Source organism: Elephas maximus, chromosome 20 (genome assembly GCF_024166365.1).
Source record: "Elephas maximus indicus isolate mEleMax1 chromosome 20, mEleMax1 primary haplotype, whole genome shotgun sequence".
Lineage (NCBI taxonomy): Eukaryota > Metazoa > Chordata > Mammalia > Proboscidea > Elephantidae > Elephas > Elephas maximus.
The window spans coordinates 3,883,693-3,904,699 of record NC_064838.1 but is presented as its reverse complement, the minus strand read 5'-3'; the positions used below and the strand labels follow the sequence as shown (position 1 = coordinate 3,904,699).

General features: G+C 40.4%; 1 pseudogene; it reads left to right on the top strand.

The window, feature by feature from the left end:
* The first annotated feature begins 19,501 nt into the window (after window positions 1–19,501).
* LOC126064363 (putative teratocarcinoma-derived growth factor 3) lies at window positions 19,502–19,997 on the top strand (annotated as a pseudogene).
* The last annotated feature ends 1,010 nt before the right edge of the window (window positions 19,998–21,007 follow it).

Below are 21,007 nucleotides of genomic sequence, written 5' to 3'. Positions count from 1 at the left end.
AGTCGCTTCCAGGGGCAGTATACTGTGCTGGTGAACAGCACATGCTCTGGTACCTGACCAATCAACTGACCAACTGGTACCACTAACCAAATATGTGATCTTGGGTAAGTCATTCTACATTTCTATGCCAGAGTTTCTTCAACTATAAGGTGGGGATAATAATGCTATCTCATTTTGTGACGTCTAAATGATATTACTCATGTAAAGTGCTGAAAAGAGTGCTGAAAATATAAAATTCTGTTACAAAAAGACATAAATGTTAAAGAGCATGATAGACATATAACCAGCCAGCTGAAAATGATGTAAGCATTATCCTATAGAAATGTATGAGATGAGGCAGGGCCAAGATGACAGAGTAGTCGGACGCTTCCAGTGGTCCCTCTTACAACAAAGACCCCAAAAAAACAAGTGAATTGATTATATATGACAAACCTAGGAGCCCTGAACATCAAAGACAAAGTTGAGGAAACAGACTGAGTGACAGGGGCACAGGGAAATGGTTCAGAAGCAGTGAGGAGTTGCCAGAACTGACCCAGCAAGAACCGGCACCCTGCAGGCCAGGATCAGCTAATGAGCACAGTGAGGCAAGCAGTGGCATTCAAGATGTGTTTTCCACATCAGGAGAGACCGAGTGGCAGAGAGTCTGCTCAACTCTCCAGAACCAGTGAGAAGCAGCCCTCAATTAGAAAAGAAAAGTAACTGAGTCTAATCTACTGCATGGATCAAAAAACACCTTGTTTGGGAAGAATCTCTCTACCTTCTCCCTCCCCGCTCCACACTGTGTCCCCAGCAGGGTTCAGCAATTGCCAATTGCCATTTTTCCTGGGCAAGAAGTAAGGCCCATCATATGCTCTGAGCCATTCTCCAGGCCTAGGAGAGGGAGCAAATTAACAGGCAAGAAAAAATAATCTGCCAGCTCCCCTAAGCCGGAACTCAGGGCAGGTACAGCTTCTTTGCCTAGGCATGGGCAGAAGGGACCTATGGAATTTGAATGCCTTTCACCTCTGCATAGACCTGTGTGGGCCCATTTCAACAGCATAGGCCTTCATTAGCACAGTACAGCAGGGTATATACCTGAAGCCTAACTTCACTGTATCAGCTATATGGCAGAGTGGCAGGTTTGTGACATTTGACACCACTCTGCCCATTAAGCAGGATTATTACCACACACATCAGGGGCCTGAGGAGTGGCGGCTCCACCCACGCCACCTTGCTACCAGCAACAGAGGTCCAAGAATAAGTGATGCCTCCCAGTCCTTATGGCCAACAGCATAGGGTGCCATAGTCCAGCTGTAAAACCCACCCACCTATGAACTCTAGGGAATAGAGACACGCTTTCCTGCCAGATACTCAGGGACAGCCATCAGCCCCCTGCCTTGCTCATAAGGCACATGACCCCTACTGAAGCCAGATACCTGTGCCTATGCCAATCACCCCTGCCCATCTAGGACTGTAGATAAAAGCCTACACCACACACTTGATGACCAACTATCTCGACACCTGAGCTGAATCCATACAAGAAAAGTAAACAGACTCCTGGGCTTACATACCTAGTAACAAATCTAACCACCTGGTGACAGAACGTTAGAGCTTCAAAGGCACCAATAATCAAACTAGCTCACACAGTCTATTTGGGAATATCAAAACAAAAGAAAACAGGAAGCTAGAACAAAGTAAGCAAAAATAAAATACATAAATATAATAAGTTACTGATGGCTCAGAGAGACAACAGTCAATAACAAATCACATAAAGAGGCAGACCATGACGGCTTCAGCAAGCACCCAAAACAAAGAATCAAGAAATCTTCCAGAGGAAGATAACTTCCTGGAATTACCAGAGTTAAAATACAAAAGATTAATATAGAGAACTCTTCAAGAGACCAGAAAGGAGATTAGGCAAAATGCAAAACAAACGAAGGAACACACAGAGGAACTTAAGATTATAGAAAACCACAATGACAAATTTAACATGCTGCAAGAATCCATAGAGAGACAGCAAACAGAAATCCAGAATATTAATGATCAAATTTCAGAATTAGACAACTCAATAGAAAGTCATAGGAGCAAAACTGAGGCAATGGAAGTCAGAATTAGTCAGATTGAAGATAAAGCACTTGACCCAACTTACTTGAGGAAAAATCAGATAAAAGAATTTAAAAACTGAAAAAAACCTAAGAATTATGTGGGACTCTATAAAGAGGAATAACCTATGAGTGATTGGAGTACCAGAACAGGGGTGGATAAAGAGAAAATACAGAGAGAATTGTTGAAGGTCTGTTGGCAGAAAACATCCCTGATATCATGAAAGATGAGAAGATAGCTATCCAAGATGCTCATTGAACTCAAGACAAGGTAGCTTTCAAAAGAAAGTCATCAAGACATATTATAACCAAACTTGCGAAAACCAAAGATAAAGGGAGAATTTTAAGAGCAGCTACAGATTAATGAAAAGTCATCTACAAAGAAGAGTCAACAAGAATAAGCCCAGACTACTCAGCAGAAACTATGCGGGCAAGAAGGCAATAGGAATGCATATATAAAGCCTTAAAGGAAAAAAGTTACCAGCCAAGAGTTATATACCCAGCAAAATTGACTCTCAAATATGATGGTAACATTAGGGCACTTCCAGATAGATGTTTAGGGAATTTCCAAAAACCAAACCAAAATTACAAGAAATAATAAAGGGAGTCCTCTAGTTATAAAATCAATACCATTAGATAACAACCCAAGACTAGAACACAAGACAGAGGAACCAGATATAAACCTAGATAGGGAAGTCACAAAAATAAATCAAAGCTGAAATTAGGGAAACAGAGATGTCAATATGTGAAAGATGACAACATTCAAACAAAAAAAAAGGGAATAAAAAATGTAGTATAGATCTGTCATATGGAGAAGAACTCAAGGCAATAAAAAGAAATAAAAGATTGGTTTAAACTTGCAAAAATAGGGGTAAACATTAAGGTAACCACAAAGGAAACTAACAATCCTACACATCAAAATAAAATACAAGAAAAACATTAAGACTCAGCAAATACAAAATCAGCAATGATGAAAATACATAAACAAAAACTACTCAACACAAAAAATTAAGTGAAACAAAAAAAAACTGGCAAACACACACACACAAAAAGACATCAAAATGATAGCGCTAAACTCAAACTTATCAATAATCACACTGAATATAAGTGGACTAAATGCACCACTAAAGAGACGGAGAGTGGGAGAATGGGTAAAAAAAAAAAAAAAAAAAAGATCTGTATATATGCTGCCTACAAGAGATTCACCTTAGACTTAAACACACAAACAAACTAAACATCAAAGGATGGAAACAAATGTATCAATCAAAAAATAGTAGGCGTGCCAATATTAATCTATGACAAAATACACTTTAAAGTAAAATCCAACACAAAGGATAAGGAAAGACACTATATAATGACTAAAGAGTCAATACATCACAAGGAAATAACCATAATAAATATTTATGCACCCAACGACAAGGCTCCAAAGTACACAAATCAAACTCTAACAACATTGAAAAGAGAGCATCCAGAAAAAAGCTCAATAAAGACACAGAAGAACTAAATGCCACAATCAACCAGCTTGATCTCATGGACATATACAGAACACTCCACCCAACAACAGCCAAGTATACTTTCTTTTCCAATGTACAAGGAACATTCTTCAGAACAGACCACATATTAGGCCATAAAGCTAGCCTCAGCAGAGTCCAAAGCATCGAAATACTACAAAGCATCTTTTCTAACCATAAAGTCATAAAAGTAAAAACTGATAACAGAAAAAGGGAAAAAAATAAAACATACGGAAACTGCACAACATCTTGTTCAAAAACCACTGAGTTACAGAAGAAATTAAGGACGGAATAAAGAAATTCACAGAATCAAATGAGAATGAAAACACTTCCTACCAGAGCCTTTGGGACACAGCAAAAGCAGTGCTAAGAGGTCAGTATATATCAATAAATACACAAATACATAAAGAAGCAAGGGCCAAAATCAAAACATTAACCCTATAACTCAAATAGAAAGAGAGCAGCAAAAGAAGCCCTCAGGGACCAGAAGAAAGCACGTAATAAAAATTAGAGCAGAATTAAATGAAACAGAAAAGGAATTGAAAGAGTTAACAAGAAGCAAAATCTGGTTCTTTGAAAAGACCAACAAAATTAATAAGCCATTGGCCAAACTAACAAAAGAAAAATAAGAGAGGATGGAAATAACCCAAATAAGAAATGAGATGGGCAATATCACAACAGACCAAACTGAAATTAAAATAATCATAACCAGCCTCGGATAAGTAAAGCATTACTGAAAAAGAAGAACAAAGTGGGAGGCCTCACTCTGCCTGATTTTAGAATGTATTATACAGCCACAGTAGTCAAAACAGCCTGGTACTGGTACAACAACAGGCACATAGACCAATGGAACAGAATTGAGAACCCGGATATAAATCCATCCACATGTGAGCAGCTGATATTTGACAAAGGCCCAGTGTCAGTTAATTGGGGAAAAGATACTCTTTTTAACAAATGGTGCTGGCATAACTGGATATCCATTTGCAAAAAAATGAAACAGGACCCATACCTCACACCATGCACAAAAACTAACTCCAAGTGGATCAAAGACCTAAACATACAGACTAAAACAATAAAGATCATGGAAGAAAAAATAGGGACAACGTTAGGAGACCTAATACAGGGCATAAACAGAATACAAAACATTACCAAAAATAACGAAGAGAAACCAGATAATTGGGAGCTCCTAAAAATCAAACACCTATGCTCATCTAAAGACTTCACCAAAAGAGTAAAAAGACCACCTACAGATTGGGAAAGAATTTTCAGCTATGACATCTCCAACCAGCACCTGATCTCTAAAATCTATATGATTCTGTTAAAACTCAACCACAAAAAGACAAACAACCCAATCAAGAAGTGGGCAAAGGATATGAACATGCACTCCACTAAAGAAGATATTCAGGCAGCTAACAGATACATGAGAAAATGCTCTCGATCATTAGCCATTAGAGAAATGCAAATTAAAACTACGATGAGATTCCATCTCACTCCAACAAGGCTGGCATTAATCCAAAAAACACAAATTAATAAATGTTGGAGAGGCTGCGAAGAGATTGGAACTCTTATACACTGCTGGTGGGAACGTAAAAAGGTACAACCATTTTGGAAATCTATCTGGCGTTAAACAGTTAGAAATAGAACTACCATGCAACCCAGAAATCCCACTCCTCGGAATATATCCTAGAGAAATAAGAGCCTTCACACAAACAGATATATGCACACCCATGTTTATTGCAGCTCTGTTTACAATAGCAAAAAGTTGGAAGCAACCAAGGTGTCCATCAACGGATGAATGGTTAAACAAATTGTGGTATATTCACACAATGGAATACTACACATCGATAAAGAACAGTGACGAATCTCTGAAACATTTCATAACATGGAGGAACCTGGAAGGCATTATGCTGAGCGAAATTAGTCAGAGGCAAAAGGACAAATATTGTATAAGACCACTACTATAAGATCTTGAGAAACAGTATCAACTGAGAAGAACACATACTTTTGTGGTTATGAGGTGGGGAGGGAGGGAGGGTGGGAGAGGGTTTTTCACGGATTAGTTAGCAGATAAGAACTGCTTTAGGTGAAGGGAAGGACAATACTCAATACATGGAAGGTCAGCTCAACTGGACTGCACCAAAAGCAAAGAAGTTTCCGGGATAAACTGAATGCTTCAAAGGTCAGAGGAGCAAGGGCGGGGGGTTGGGGACCATGGTTTAAGAGGACTTCTAAGTCAATTGGCAAAATAATTCTACTATGAAAACATTCTGCATCCCACTTTGAAATGTGGCGTCTGGGGTCTTAAATGCTAACAAGCGGCCATCTAAGATGTATCAGTTGGTCTCAACCCAGCTGGATCAAAGGAGAATGAAGAACACCAAGGTCACACGATAACTAAGAGCCCAAGAGACAGAAAGGGCCACATGAGCCAGAGACCTACATCATCCTGAGACCAGAAGAACTAGTTGGTGCCCGGCCACAACCAATGACTGCCCTGATAGGGAGCACAACAGAGAACCCCTGAGGGAGCAGGAGATTAGTGGGATGCAGACCCCAAATTCTCACAAAAAGACCATACTTAATGGTCTGACTGAGACTAGAGGAATCCCGGCGGTCATGGTCCCCAAACCTTCTGTTGGCCCAGGACAGGAACCATTCCAGAAGACAACTCATCAGACATGGAAGGGACTGGACAGTGGGTTGGAGAGAGATGCTGATGAAGAGCGAGCTACTTGTATCAGGTGGACACTTCAGACTGTGTTGGCATCTCCTGTCTGGAGGCGAGATGGGAGGATAGAGAGAGTTGGAAGCTGGCAAAATTGTCACGAGAGAATGGAAGGGCTAACTCATTAGGGGGAGAACAAGTGGGAGTATGGAGTAATGTGTATATAAACTTATACGCAACAGTTTGACTTGATTTGTAAACGTTCTCTTGAAGCTCAATAAAAGTTAATAAAAAAAAAAGGGAGAGAAAAAAAAACTACGATGAGATTCCAGCTCACTCCAACAAGGCTGGCATTAATCCAAAAAACACAAATTAATAAATGTTGGAGAGGCTGTGGAGGGACTGGAACTCTTATACATTGCTGGTGGGAATGTAAAATGGTACAACCACTTTGGAAATCTATCTGGCGTTTTCTTAATAATTTAGAAATAGAACTACCATACAACCCAGAAATCCCACTCCTTGGAATACACCCTAGAGAAATAAAAGCCTTCACACAAACAGATATATGCACACCCATGTTTATTGCAGCTCTGTTTACAATAGCAAAAAGCTGGAAGCAACCAAGGTGTCCATCAATGGATGAATGGTTAAATAAATTGTGGTATATTCACACAAAGGAATACTACGCATCGATAAAGAACAGTGACGAATCTGTGAAACATTTCATAACATGGAGGAACCTGGAAGGCATTATGCTGAGCGAAATTAGTCAGAAGAAAAGGACAAATATTGTATAAGACCACTATTATAAGATCTTGAGAAATAGTATAAATTGAGAAGAACACATACTTCTGTGGTTACGAGGCGGGGAGGGACGGAGGGTGGGGGAGGGTCATTTACTGATTAGTTAGTAGATAAGAACTACTTTCGGTGAAAGGAAGGACAATACTCAATACATGGAAGGTCAGCTCAACTGGACTGCACCAAAAGCAAAGAAGTTTCCGGGATAAACTGAATGCTTCAAAGGTCAGCAGAGCAAGGGCAGAGGTTTGGGGACTATGGCTTAAGGGGACTTCTCAGTCAATTGGCAAAATAATTCTATTATGAAAACATTCTGCATCCCACTTTGAAATGTGGCGTCTGGGGTCTTAAATGCCAACAAGCAGCCATCTAAGATGCATCAATTGGTCTCAACCCACCTAGATCAAAGGAGAATGATGAACACCAAGGTCACATCATAACTATGAGCCCAAGAGACAGAAAGGGCCACATGAACCAGAGACTTACATCATCCTGACACCAGAAGAACTAGATGGTGCCTGGCCACAACCGATGACTGCCCTGACAGGGAGCACAACAGAGAACCCCTGAGGGAGCAGGAGAATAGTGGGATGCAGACCCCAAATTCTCATAAAAAGGCCAGACTTAATGGTCTGACTGAGACTAGAGGAATCCCAGTGGTCATGGTCCCAAACCTTCTGTTGGCCCAGGACAGGAACCATCCCCAAAGACAACTCATCAGACATGGAAGGGACTGGACAATGGGTAGGAGAGAGATGCTGATGAAGAGTGAGCTACCTGTATCAGGTGGTCACTTGAGACTGTGTTGGCATCTCCTGTCTGGAGGGGAGATAGGAGGGTAGAGAGGGTTAGAAACTGGCAAAATTGTCACAAAAGGAGAGACTGGAAGGGCTGACTCATTAGGGGGAGAGAAAGTGGGAGTATGGAGTAAGGTGTATATAAGCTTATATGTGACAGACTAACTTGATTTGTAAACGTTCACTTAAAGCTCAACAAAAATTATTAAAAAAAAATAATCATAACCAAATACTATGAAAAATTGTACTCTTAACAAATTTGAAAGCCTAGAGGAAATGGACTAATTTCTAGAAAAATGCTACCTACCTAAGCTAACACAAACAGAGGTAGAACAACTAAATAAACCTATAACTAAACAAGAGATTGAAAAGGTAATTAAAAAACTTCAAACACAAAAGAAGCCTGGGCCTTGATATTTTCACTGGCGAATTCTACCAAACTTTCACAGAAGAGTTAACACCGCTACTACTAAAGGTATTTCAGAGTATAAAAAAGGATGGAATACTCCTAAACTCATTCTCTGAAACCAGCATAATCTTGATACCAAAGCCAGGTAAAGACACCACAAGAAAAGAAAAGTACAGACATATATCCCTCATGAACATAGATGCAAAAATCCTCAGCAAAATTGTAGCCAATAGAATTCAATAACATACCAAAAAAATAATTCACCATGACCAAGTGGCATTCATACCAGATATTCAGGGATGGTTCAACATTAGAAAAACAATCAATGTAATCCATCACATAAATAAAAGACCAGAACCACATGATCTCATCAATTGATGTAGAAAAGGCATTTGACAAAGTTCAACACCCATTGATGATAAAAACTCTCAGCAAAATAAGAATAGAAGAGAAATTTCTCAACATAATAAAAGGCATTTATACAAAACCAACAGCCAACATCATCCTAAATGGAGAGTCTGAAAGCATTTCCCTTGAGATCCGGAACCAGACAAAGATGCCCTTTATCACCACTCTTATTCAACGTTGTGCTGGAGGTCCTAGCCAGAGGAATTTGGCTAGGTAAAGAAATAAAGGGCATCTAGATTGGTGAGGAAGAAGTAAATGTATCTCTATTTACAGATGATATGATCTTATGAACAGAAAACCCTAGAGAATCTACAAGAAAACTACTGGAACTAATAGAAGAGTTCAGCAGAGTATCAGGATACAAGATAAACATACAAAATCAGTTGGATTCTCAACACCAACAAAGAGAACTTCAAAAAGGAAATCACCAAATCAATACCATTTACAATAGCCCCCAAGAAGATAAAATACTTAGGGATAAATCTAGCCAGACAGGTAAAAAACCTATACAAAGAAAGCTACATGACACTACTGCAAGAAACCCAGAGAAGATATAAATCCATCCATATATGAACAGCTGATATTTGACAAAGGCCCAGTGTCAGTTAATTGGGGGAAAAGATACTCTTTTTAACAAATGGTGCTGGCATAACTGGATATCCATTTGCAAAAAAATGAAACAGGACCCATACCTCACACCATGCACAAAAACTAACTCCCAATGGATCAAAGACCTAAACATGAAGTCTAAAACAATAAAGATCTTGGAAGAAAAAATAGGGACAATGTTAGGAGCCCTAATATATGGCATAAACAGAATACAAAACATTACCAAAAATGACGAAGAGAAACCAGATAACTGGGAGCTCCTAAAAATCAAACACCTATGCTCATCTAAAGACTTCACCAAAAGAGTAAAAAGACCACCTACAGATTGGGAAAGAATTTTCAGCTATGACATCTCCAACCAGCACCTGATCTCTAAAATCTATATGATTCTGTTAAAACTCAACCACAAAAAGACAAACAACCCAATCAAGAAGTGGGCAAAGGATATGAACATGCACTCCACTAAAGAAGATATTCAGGCAGCTAACAGATACATGAGAAAATGCTCTCGATCATTAGCCATTAGAGAAATGCAAATTAAAACTACGATGAGATTCCATCTCACTCCAACAAGGCTGGCATTAATCCAAAAAACACAAATTAATAAATGTTGGAGAGGCTGCGAAGAGATTGGAACTCTTATACACTGCTGGTGGGAACGTAAAAAGGTACAACCATTTTGGAAATCTATCTGGCGTTAAACAGTTAGAAATAGAACTACCATGCAACCCAGAAATCCCACTCCTCGGAATATATCCTAGAGAAATAAGAGCCTTCACACAAACAGATATATGCACACCCATGTTTATTGCAGCTCTGTTTACAATAGCAAAAAGTTGGAAGCAACCAAGGTGTCCATCAACGGATGAATGGTTAAACAAATTGTGGTATATTCACACAATGGAATACTACACATCGATAAAGAACAGTGACGAATCTCTGAAACATTTCATAACATGGAGGAACCTGGAAGGCATTATGCTGAGCGAAATTAGTCAGAGGCAAAAGGACAAATATTGTATAAGACCACTACTATAAGATCTTGAGAAACAGTATCAACTGAGAAGAACACATACTTTTGTGGTTATGAGGTGGGGAGGGAGGGAGGGTGGGAGAGGGTTTTTCACGGATTAGTTAGCAGATAAGAACTGCTTTAGGTGAAGGGAAGGACAATACTCAATACATGGAAGGTCAGCTCAACTGGACTGCACCAAAAGCAAAGAAGTTTCCGGGATAAACTGAATGCTTCAAAGGTCAGAGGAGCAAGGGCGGGGGGTTGGGGACCATGGTTTAAGAGGACTTCTAAGTCAATTGGCAAAATAATTCTACTATGAAAACATTCTGCATCCCACTTTGAAATGTGGCGTCTGGGGTCTTAAATGCTAACAAGCGGCCATCTAAGATGTATCAGTTGGTCTCAACCCAGCTGGATCAAAGGAGAATGAAGAACACCAAGGTCACACGATAACTAAGAGCCCAAGAGACAGAAAGGGCCACATGAGCCAGAGACCTACATCATCCTGAGACCAGAAGAACTAGTTGGTGCCCGGCCACAACCAATGACTGCCCTGATAGGGAGCACAACAGAGAACCCCTGAGGGAGCAGGAGATTAGTGGGATGCAGACCCCAAATTCTCACAAAAAGACCATACTTAATGGTCTGACTGAGACTAGAGGAATCCCGGCGGTCATGGTCCCCAAACCTTCTGTTGGCCCAGGACAGGAACCATTCCAGAAGACAACTCATCAGACATGGAAGGGACTGGACAGTGGGTTGGAGAGAGATGCTGATGAAGAGCGAGCTACTTGTATCAGGTGGACACTTCAGACTGTGTTGGCATCTCCTGTCTGGAGGCGAGATGGGAGGATAGAGAGAGTTGGAAGCTGGCAAAATTGTCACGAGAGAATGGAAGGGCTAACTCATTAGGGGGAGAACAAGTGGGAGTATGGAGTAATGTGTATATAAACTTATACGCAACAGTTTGACTTGATTTGTAAACGTTCTCTTGAAGCTCAATAAAAGTTAATAAAAAAAAAAGGGAGAGAAAAAAAAACTACGATGAGATTCCAGCTCACTCCAACAAGGCTGGCATTAATCCAAAAAACACAAATTAATAAATGTTGGAGAGGCTGTGGAGGGACTGGAACTCTTATACATTGCTGGTGGGAATGTAAAATGGTACAACCACTTTGGAAATCTATCTGGCGTTTTCTTAATAATTTAGAAATAGAACTACCATACAACCCAGAAATCCCACTCCTTGGAATACACCCTAGAGAAATAAAAGCCTTCACACAAACAGATATATGCACACCCATGTTTATTGCAGCTCTGTTTACAATAGCAAAAAGCTGGAAGCAACCAAGGTGTCCATCAATGGATGAATGGTTAAATAAATTGTGGTATATTCACACAAAGGAATACTACGCATCGATAAAGAACAGTGACGAATCTGTGAAACATTTCATAACATGGAGGAACCTGGAAGGCATTATGCTGAGCGAAATTAGTCAGAAGAAAAGGACAAATATTGTATAAGACCACTATTATAAGATCTTGAGAAATAGTATAAATTGAGAAGAACACATACTTCTGTGGTTACGAGGCGGGGAGGGACGGAGGGTGGGGGAGGGTCATTTACTGATTAGTTAGTAGATAAGAACTACTTTCGGTGAAAGGAAGGACAATACTCAATACATGGAAGGTCAGCTCAACTGGACTGCACCAAAAGCAAAGAAGTTTCCGGGATAAACTGAATGCTTCAAAGGTCAGCAGAGCAAGGGCAGAGGTTTGGGGACTATGGCTTAAGGGGACTTCTCAGTCAATTGGCAAAATAATTCTATTATGAAAACATTCTGCATCCCACTTTGAAATGTGGCGTCTGGGGTCTTAAATGCCAACAAGCAGCCATCTAAGATGCATCAATTGGTCTCAACCCACCTAGATCAAAGGAGAATGATGAACACCAAGGTCACATCATAACTATGAGCCCAAGAGACAGAAAGGGCCACATGAACCAGAGACTTACATCATCCTGACACCAGAAGAACTAGATGGTGCCTGGCCACAACCGATGACTGCCCTGACAGGGAGCACAACAGAGAACCCCTGAGGGAGCAGGAGAATAGTGGGATGCAGACCCCAAATTCTCATAAAAAGGCCAGACTTAATGGTCTGACTGAGACTAGAGGAATCCCAGTGGTCATGGTCCCAAACCTTCTGTTGGCCCAGGACAGGAACCATCCCCAAAGACAACTCATCAGACATGGAAGGGACTGGACAATGGGTAGGAGAGAGATGCTGATGAAGAGTGAGCTACCTGTATCAGGTGGTCACTTGAGACTGTGTTGGCATCTCCTGTCTGGAGGGGAGATAGGAGGGTAGAGAGGGTTAGAAACTGGCAAAATTGTCACAAAAGGAGAGACTGGAAGGGCTGACTCATTAGGGGGAGAGAAAGTGGGAGTATGGAGTAAGGTGTATATAAGCTTATATGTGACAGACTAACTTGATTTGTAAACGTTCACTTAAAGCTCAACAAAAATTATTAAAAAAAAATAATCATAACCAAATACTATGAAAAATTGTACTCTTAACAAATTTGAAAGCCTAGAGGAAATGGACTAATTTCTAGAAAAATGCTACCTACCTAAGCTAACACAAACAGAGGTAGAACAACTAAATAAACCTATAACTAAACAAGAGATTGAAAAGGTAATTAAAAAACTTCAAACACAAAAGAAGCCTGGGCCTTGATATTTTCACTGGCGAATTCTACCAAACTTTCACAGAAGAGTTAACACCGCTACTACTAAAGGTATTTCAGAGTATAAAAAAGGATGGAATACTCCTAAACTCATTCTCTGAAACCAGCATAATCTTGATACCAAAGCCAGGTAAAGACACCACAAGAAAAGAAAAGTACAGACATATATCCCTCATGAACATAGATGCAAAAATCCTCAGCAAAATTGTAGCCAATAGAATTCAATAACATACCAAAAAAATAATTCACCATGACCAAGTGGCATTCATACCAGATATTCAGGGATGGTTCAACATTAGAAAAACAATCAATGTAATCCATCACATAAATAAAAGACCAGAACCACATGATCTCATCAATTGATGTAGAAAAGGCATTTGACAAAGTTCAACACCCATTGATGATAAAAACTCTCAGCAAAATAAGAATAGAAGAGAAATTTCTCAACATAATAAAAGGCATTTATACAAAACCAACAGCCAACATCATCCTAAATGGAGAGTCTGAAAGCATTTCCCTTGAGATCCGGAACCAGACAAAGATGCCCTTTATCACCACTCTTATTCAACGTTGTGCTGGAGGTCCTAGCCAGAGGAATTTGGCTAGGTAAAGAAATAAAGGGCATCTAGATTGGTGAGGAAGAAGTAAATGTATCTCTATTTACAGATGATATGATCTTATGAACAGAAAACCCTAGAGAATCTACAAGAAAACTACTGGAACTAATAGAAGAGTTCAGCAGAGTATCAGGATACAAGATAAACATACAAAATCAGTTGGATTCTCAACACCAACAAAGAGAACTTCAAAAAGGAAATCACCAAATCAATACCATTTACAATAGCCCCCAAGAAGATAAAATACTTAGGGATAAATCTAGCCAGACAGGTAAAAAACCTATACAAAGAAAGCTACATGACACTACTGCAAGAAACCCAGAGAAGATATAAATCCATCCATATATGAACAGCTGATATTTGACAAAGGCCCAGTGTCAGTTAATTGGGGGAAAAGATACTCTTTTTAACAAATGGTGCTGGCATAACTGGATATCCATTTGCAAAAAAATGAAACAGGACCCATACCTCACACCATGCACAAAAACTAACTCCCAATGGATCAAAGACCTAAACATGAAGTCTAAAACAATAAAGATCTTGGAAGAAAAAATAGGGACAATGTTAGGAGCCCTAATATATGGCATAAACAGAATACAAAACATTACCAAAAATGACGAAGAGAAACCAGATAACTGGGAGCTCCTAAAAATCAAACACCTATGCTCATCTAAAGACTTCACCAAAAGAGTAAAAAGACCACCTACAGATTGGGAAAGGATTTTCAGCTATGACATCTCTGACCAGCGCCTGATCTCTAAAATCTATATGATTCTGGTAAAACTCAACCACAAAAGGACAAACAACCCAATCAAGAAGTGGGCAAAGGATATGAACAGATACTTCACTAAAGAAGACATTCAGATGGCTAACAGATACATGAGAAAATCTTCTCCATCATTAGCCATTAGAGAAATGCAAATCAAAACTACAATGAGATTCCATCTCACTCCAACGAGGCTGGCATTAATCCAAAAAACACAAAATAATAGATGTTGGAGAGGCTGTGGAGAGATTGGAACACTTTTACACTGCTGGTGGGAATGTAAAATGGTACAACCACTTTGGAAATCAATTTGGCTCTTCCTTAAAAAGCTAGAAATAGAACTGCCATACGACCCAGCAATCCCACTCCTCAGAATATATCCTAGAGAAATAAGAGCCTTTACAGGAACAGATATATGCACACCCATGTTTACTGCAGCACTGTTTACAATAGCAAAAAGATGGAAGCAACCAAGGTGTCCATCAACAGATGGATGGATAAATAAATTATGGTATATTCACACAATGGACTACTACGCATCCATAAAGAACAGTGAGGAATCTGTGAAACATTTCATAACATGGACAAACCTGGAAGACATTACGCTGAATGAAATTAGTCAGTTGCAAAGGACAAATATTGTATAAGACCACTATTATAAGATCTTGAGAAATAGTTTAAACTGAGGAGAACACATTCTTTTGTGGTTACGGGAAGGGGGAGGGATGGAAGGTGGGAGAGCGATATTTATCAATTAGATAATAGATAAGAACTACTTTAGGTGAAGGGAAGGACAACACTCAATACAGGGGAGGTCAGCACAACTGGACTAAACCAAAAGCAAAGAAGTTTCCTGAATAAACTGAATGCTTCAAAGGTTAATGAAGCAGGGGCAGGGGTTTGGGGACCATGGTTTCAGGGGACATCTAAGTCAATTGGCATAATAAAATCTATTAAGAAAACATTCTGCATCCCACTTTGAAGAGTGGTGTCTGGGGTCTTAAATCCTAGCAAGGGGCCATCTAAGATGCATCAATGAGTCTCAACTCACCTGCAACAAAGGAGAATGAAGAACACGAAGAACACAAGGTAATAAAGAGCCCAAGAGACAGAAAGAGCTACATGAACCAGAGACTAAATTATCCTGAGACCAGAAGATCTAGATGGTGCCCGGCCACAACCAATGACTGCTCTGACAGGGAACACAGCCGAGGACCCCTGAGGGAATGGGGGAACAGTGGGATGCAGACCCCAAATTCTCATAAAAAGACCAGACTTAATGGTCTGACTGAGACTAGAAGGACCACGGTGGTCATGGCCCCCAGACCTTCTGTTGGCCCAGGACAGGAACCATTCCAGAAGCCAGCTCGTCGGACATGGATTGGACTGGACAATGGGTAGGAGAGGGATGCTGGTGAGGAGTGAGCTACTTGGATCAGGTGGACACTTGAGACTATGTTGGCACCTCCAGCCTGGAGGGGAGATGGGAGGGTAGAGGGGCTTAGAAGCTGGAAAAATGGACACAAAAAGAGAGAGTAGAAGGAGGGAGCAGGATGTCTCATTGGGGGCAGAGTAATTGGGAGTATGTAGCAAGGTGTATATAAGTTTTTACGTGAGCGACTGACTTGATTTGTAAACTTTCACTTAAAGCACAATAAAAATTATTTAAAAAAAAAAAACCAAAAGACATCTACGTAAGTAGAAAAACATGCCTTGCTCATGGATAGGAAGGCTCAACATTGTGAAAATGTCTATTCTACTCAAAGCGATATACAGATACAATGCAATCTTGATCCAAATTCCAAAGGCATTTTTTAATGAGATGGAGAAACAAATCACCAACTTCACCTGGAAACGGAGGAGGCCCTGGATAAGTAAAGCATTACTGAAGAAGAACAAAGTGGAAAGGCCTCACACTACCTGATCTTATAACATATTATACTGCCACAGTATTCAAAACAGCCTTTACTGGTACAACAACAGATACATACAGCAATGGAACAGAATTGAGAATCCAGATGTAAATTCATCCACCTATGCGCAGCTGATATTTGACAAAGCCCCAAAGTCCATTAAATGGGGAAATGACAGCCTCTAACAAATGGTGCTGGCATAACTGGATATCCATCTGCAAAAAAAATGCTACAAAAACTAACTCAAAATGGATTAAAGACCTAAATATAAAATCTAAAATGATAAAGATCATGGAAGAAAAAAAAGGGACAATGCTAGGAGCCCTAATATGAGCATAAACAGAATACAAAGCATTACTAACAATGCACAAACACCAGAAGAGAAGCTAGACAACTGGAATCTGCTGAAAATCAAACAGTTAAGCTCATCCAGACTTCACCAAAAGAGTAAAAAGACAATCTACAGACTGGGAAAAATTTTTGGCTACAACAAATCTGATCAGCATCTAATCTCTAAAATCTACAAGCTACTGCAAAACCTCAACAACAAAAAGACAAATAACCCCATTAAAAAATGGGCAAAGGATATGAGCACTCACTTCACCAAAGAAGACATTCAGGTAGCTAACAGATACGTGAGGAAATGCTCACGATCATTAGCCATTAAAGAAATGCATGTCAAAACTACAATGAGATACCATCTCACTCCAACAACACTAGCACTGACCCAAAAACACAAAATAAAAATGTTGGAGAGATTGTGGAGAGTCTGGAACACTTACGCACTGCTGGTGGGAATGTAAAATGGTACAACCACTTTGGAAATTAATTTTCTTAAAAAGCTAGAAATAAAAGTTCCATATAATCCACCAATCCCGCTCCTTGGAATATATCCTAGAGAAATAAGAGCCATCACATAGACAGATATGTGCATACGCATGTTCACTGCAACACTGTTCACAATAGCAAAAAAGATGGAAACAACCTAATTGCCCATCAACAGCCAAATGATTAGCAAATTATGGTATATTCACACAATGGAATACTACGCAATAATAAAGAACAGTGATGAATCCAGGTAACATCTCATAACATGGATGAATCTGGAAGGCATTATGCTGAGTGAATCCAGTCAGTCACAAGAGAAAAAAAATTTATGAGACCATTATTATAAGAACTCAAGAAAAGGTTTAAACACAAAAGAAAACATTCTTTGATGGTTACAAGGGTGGGGAGGGAGGGAGAGGGGTATTCACCAACTAGATAGTAAACAAGAATTATCTTAGGCGAAGGGAAGGACAACATACAATACAGGGGAAGTCAGCACAACTGGACTAAATCAAAAGCTAAGAAGTTTCCTGAATACAACCAAATACTTCGAAAGACAGATTAGCAGAGGCGGGGGTCTGGGGACCATGGTTTCAGGGGACTTCTATGTCAACTGGCATACTGAAGTTTATTAAGAAAGTGTTCTGCTTCCCATTTTGGTGAGTGGTGTCTGGGGTCTTAAAAGCTTATGAGTGGCCATCTAAGATGCATCGATTTGTCCCAACCCACCTGGAGCAAAGGAAAATTATGAACACCAAAGACACTAGGAAAATATTAGCCCGAGAGACAGAAAAGACCACATAAACCAGAGACTCCACCAGCCTGAGACCAAAAGAAGTAGATGGTGCCTGGCTACCACCAATGACCACTCTGACAGAGAACACAACAGAGATACTCTGCTGGTCCAGAGGAGAAATGGGGTGCAGAACTCAAATTCTAGTAAAAACATCAAACTTAATGGTCTGACTGAGACTGATGGAACCCTGGAAGACATGGCCTCTGGACTCTCTGTTAGCCTGGAACTGAAACCATTCCTGAAGCCAACTCTTCAGACAAAGATTAGACTGGACTATAAGACATATCTTTTTATATGTTTTATAAGACATACAGTGATACTTGTGAAGAGAGTGCTTCTTAGCTCAGGTAGATAAAAAAAACAAGCCCAGTGCTGTCAAGTAGATTCCAACTCATAGCGACCCTATAGGACAGAGTAGAACTGCCCATAGAGTTTCCAAGGAGCGCCTGGTGGATTCGAACTGCTGATCCTTTGGTTAGCAGCCATAGCACTTAACCACTACGCCACCAGGGTTTCCAGCTCAGGTAGATATATGAGACTAAATGGGCAGCTCCTGTCTGGAGGTGAGATGAGAAGGCGAAAAGGGACAGGAGCTGGTTGCACAGACCAGGAAATCTGGGGTGGAAAGGAGGGCTGTGCTGTCACATTATAGGGAAAGCAACTAGGGTCACATAATAATGTGTGTATAAATTTTTGCATGAGAAACTAACTCGAACTGTAAACTTTCATTTAAAGCACAGTAAAATAAATAAATAAATATTTTTTTTTTAAAAAAAGAAGAAATGTATGAAGTTCTAGGGTAGGATTTCTTAACCTGGGCTTCAGGGATATGACCACATAGGTAAGATTTTGGGACTATATGCATGCATGTATCTTTTTCCAGTAGAGTTTCCATAGCTGTTATAAATGCGTCCTTGACCCCAAAAGCAATTCAATTCAACAAATATTGAATCCCATGATCAGTCAGCTGCTGCCAAGCTCGGATGGTATGATGACGAATAAGACCACAACTGTTCCTCTCCTCACAAAGAATTCACTGTAGTGGTGAGAACAAGCAAGGATGTTTTGATTAGAATTAGTTCAGGTGGGTAAGGAGCACACAGGAGGGTGTGTGCCCTGTTCAAGAAGGTCCGAGAAAGCTGCCCAGAGGAACTGATGGTGATGTCTAAGTTCGAATCTGAAGGATGAGTAGGAATTAACTGGATGTGGAGGAAGAGGATTTTAGTCAGAGACAACAATATATATGAAGGCCCAGGTTGTTTGTTCCCCTAGAAGGCCAAGTCCAGGCTCAAGGTCAAAGCATTCTTTGGAACCATAAAGCGATGAGCGTCCGGGTTTCCTTGTACATTCTGACGCCTTCTGCAGAAACCATATTTCTTATTTGGGATACTTTTCCTTTTTACATTTCCATTTTCACTTCAGGAAATGAATATTTTCTTTGGGGTGTTTTGGCAATGACTGTGTCAATTTAAAAGCCATGCTAACATTTTTCTCCCTAAATTATTAAGACTAAGAGCTATGGAACTCAGGAAGATGGAGTGCTTCTCTTCCAGTATGATTTTCATCACGGCCTTTTCCAAAGCATTTGAACTGGGATTAGTTGCTGGGTTGGGCCACCATGAACTTGCACACCCCCACAGGGAGACGCTGACATTTGGTCCCAGGAGGAGCCTGTAGATCACCATCAGCCTTTCCACTTTGTGTTGTTCACCAGCATCAGGACAGTAAAGAGCTAAACAAGACCTGCTGTCCAACTGGGGAACCTACATGCTGGGGCCCTTTTGTGCCTGTCTTCTCTACTTCCATGGACAGAACTGTAAGCATGATGTTTGCAAAGAGAACTGTAGGTCTATGCCCCATGACACCTGGCTGCCCAAGAATTGTTTCATGTGTAAATGCTGGCGTGGCTGGCTTCGCTGCTTTTCTCAGACCTTTCTGCCTGGCTATGAGTGGCCATGTGACGGATGAGCACCTAGCAGCTTCCAGGACTCCAGAATTAACGCCATCATATACACCACTCTTATGCTAACCAGCAACTGCCTTTCTACACTGTTCTATTAATCAACATTTGTCTTTTTCTGGAACTACAAGTTTAGATATCATGGAAATGTCATGGTCAGTAACGGCTGCCAGTACTGCAACACCTCAACAGCAAAAAGACAAACAACCAATTAAAAAATCGGCAAAGGAAATGAACAGACACTGCCCCAAAGAAGACATTCAGGCAGCTAACAGATAAATGAGGAAATGTTCACAAACATTAGCCATTAGAGAAATGCAAATCAAAACTACAATCAGATAGTATCTTACCCCAACAAGGCCAGACACTAATCCAAAAAACACAAAATAATAAATGTTGGAGAGGTTGTGAAGAGACTGGAACACTTGTGCACTGCTGGTGGGAATGTAAAATGGTACCACTGTGGAGATCGATTTGGCACTTCCTTAAAAAGCTAGAAATAGTGTGGCGTCTGGGGTCTTAAAAGTTTGCGAGCAGCCATCTGAGATGCATCAATTGGTCCCAACCCACTAGGAGCAAAGGAGGATGAAGAAAACCAAAGACATGAGAAAAATATTAGCCCAAAGGACAAAAGGGCCACATAAACCGGAGACTCCAACAGTCTGAGACCAGAAGAAATAGATGGTGCCCAGCTACCACCAATGACTGCCCTGACAGAGAACACAACAGAGAGTCCCTGACAGAGCCAGAGAAAAGTGTGGAGCAGAACTTGTATTCACATCAAAAGACCAGATTTAATGACGGGACTGGAAACAGTGCTTAAGAGTTCAGCTGCTAACCAAAAGTTCTGCAGTTCGAATCCACCAGGTGCTTCTTGGAAACCCTATGGGGCAGTTCTACTCTGTCTTGAAGGGTCACTATGAGCCAGAATCAACTTGATAGCAATAGGTTTTGGCTTAATTGCCTGACTGAGACTGGAGGAACCCCCAAAGCCATGGCCCCCAGACACTCTGTTAACCCAGAACTAAAACCATTCCCAAAGCCCACTCTTCACACAAAGATTAGACTGGACTACAAAT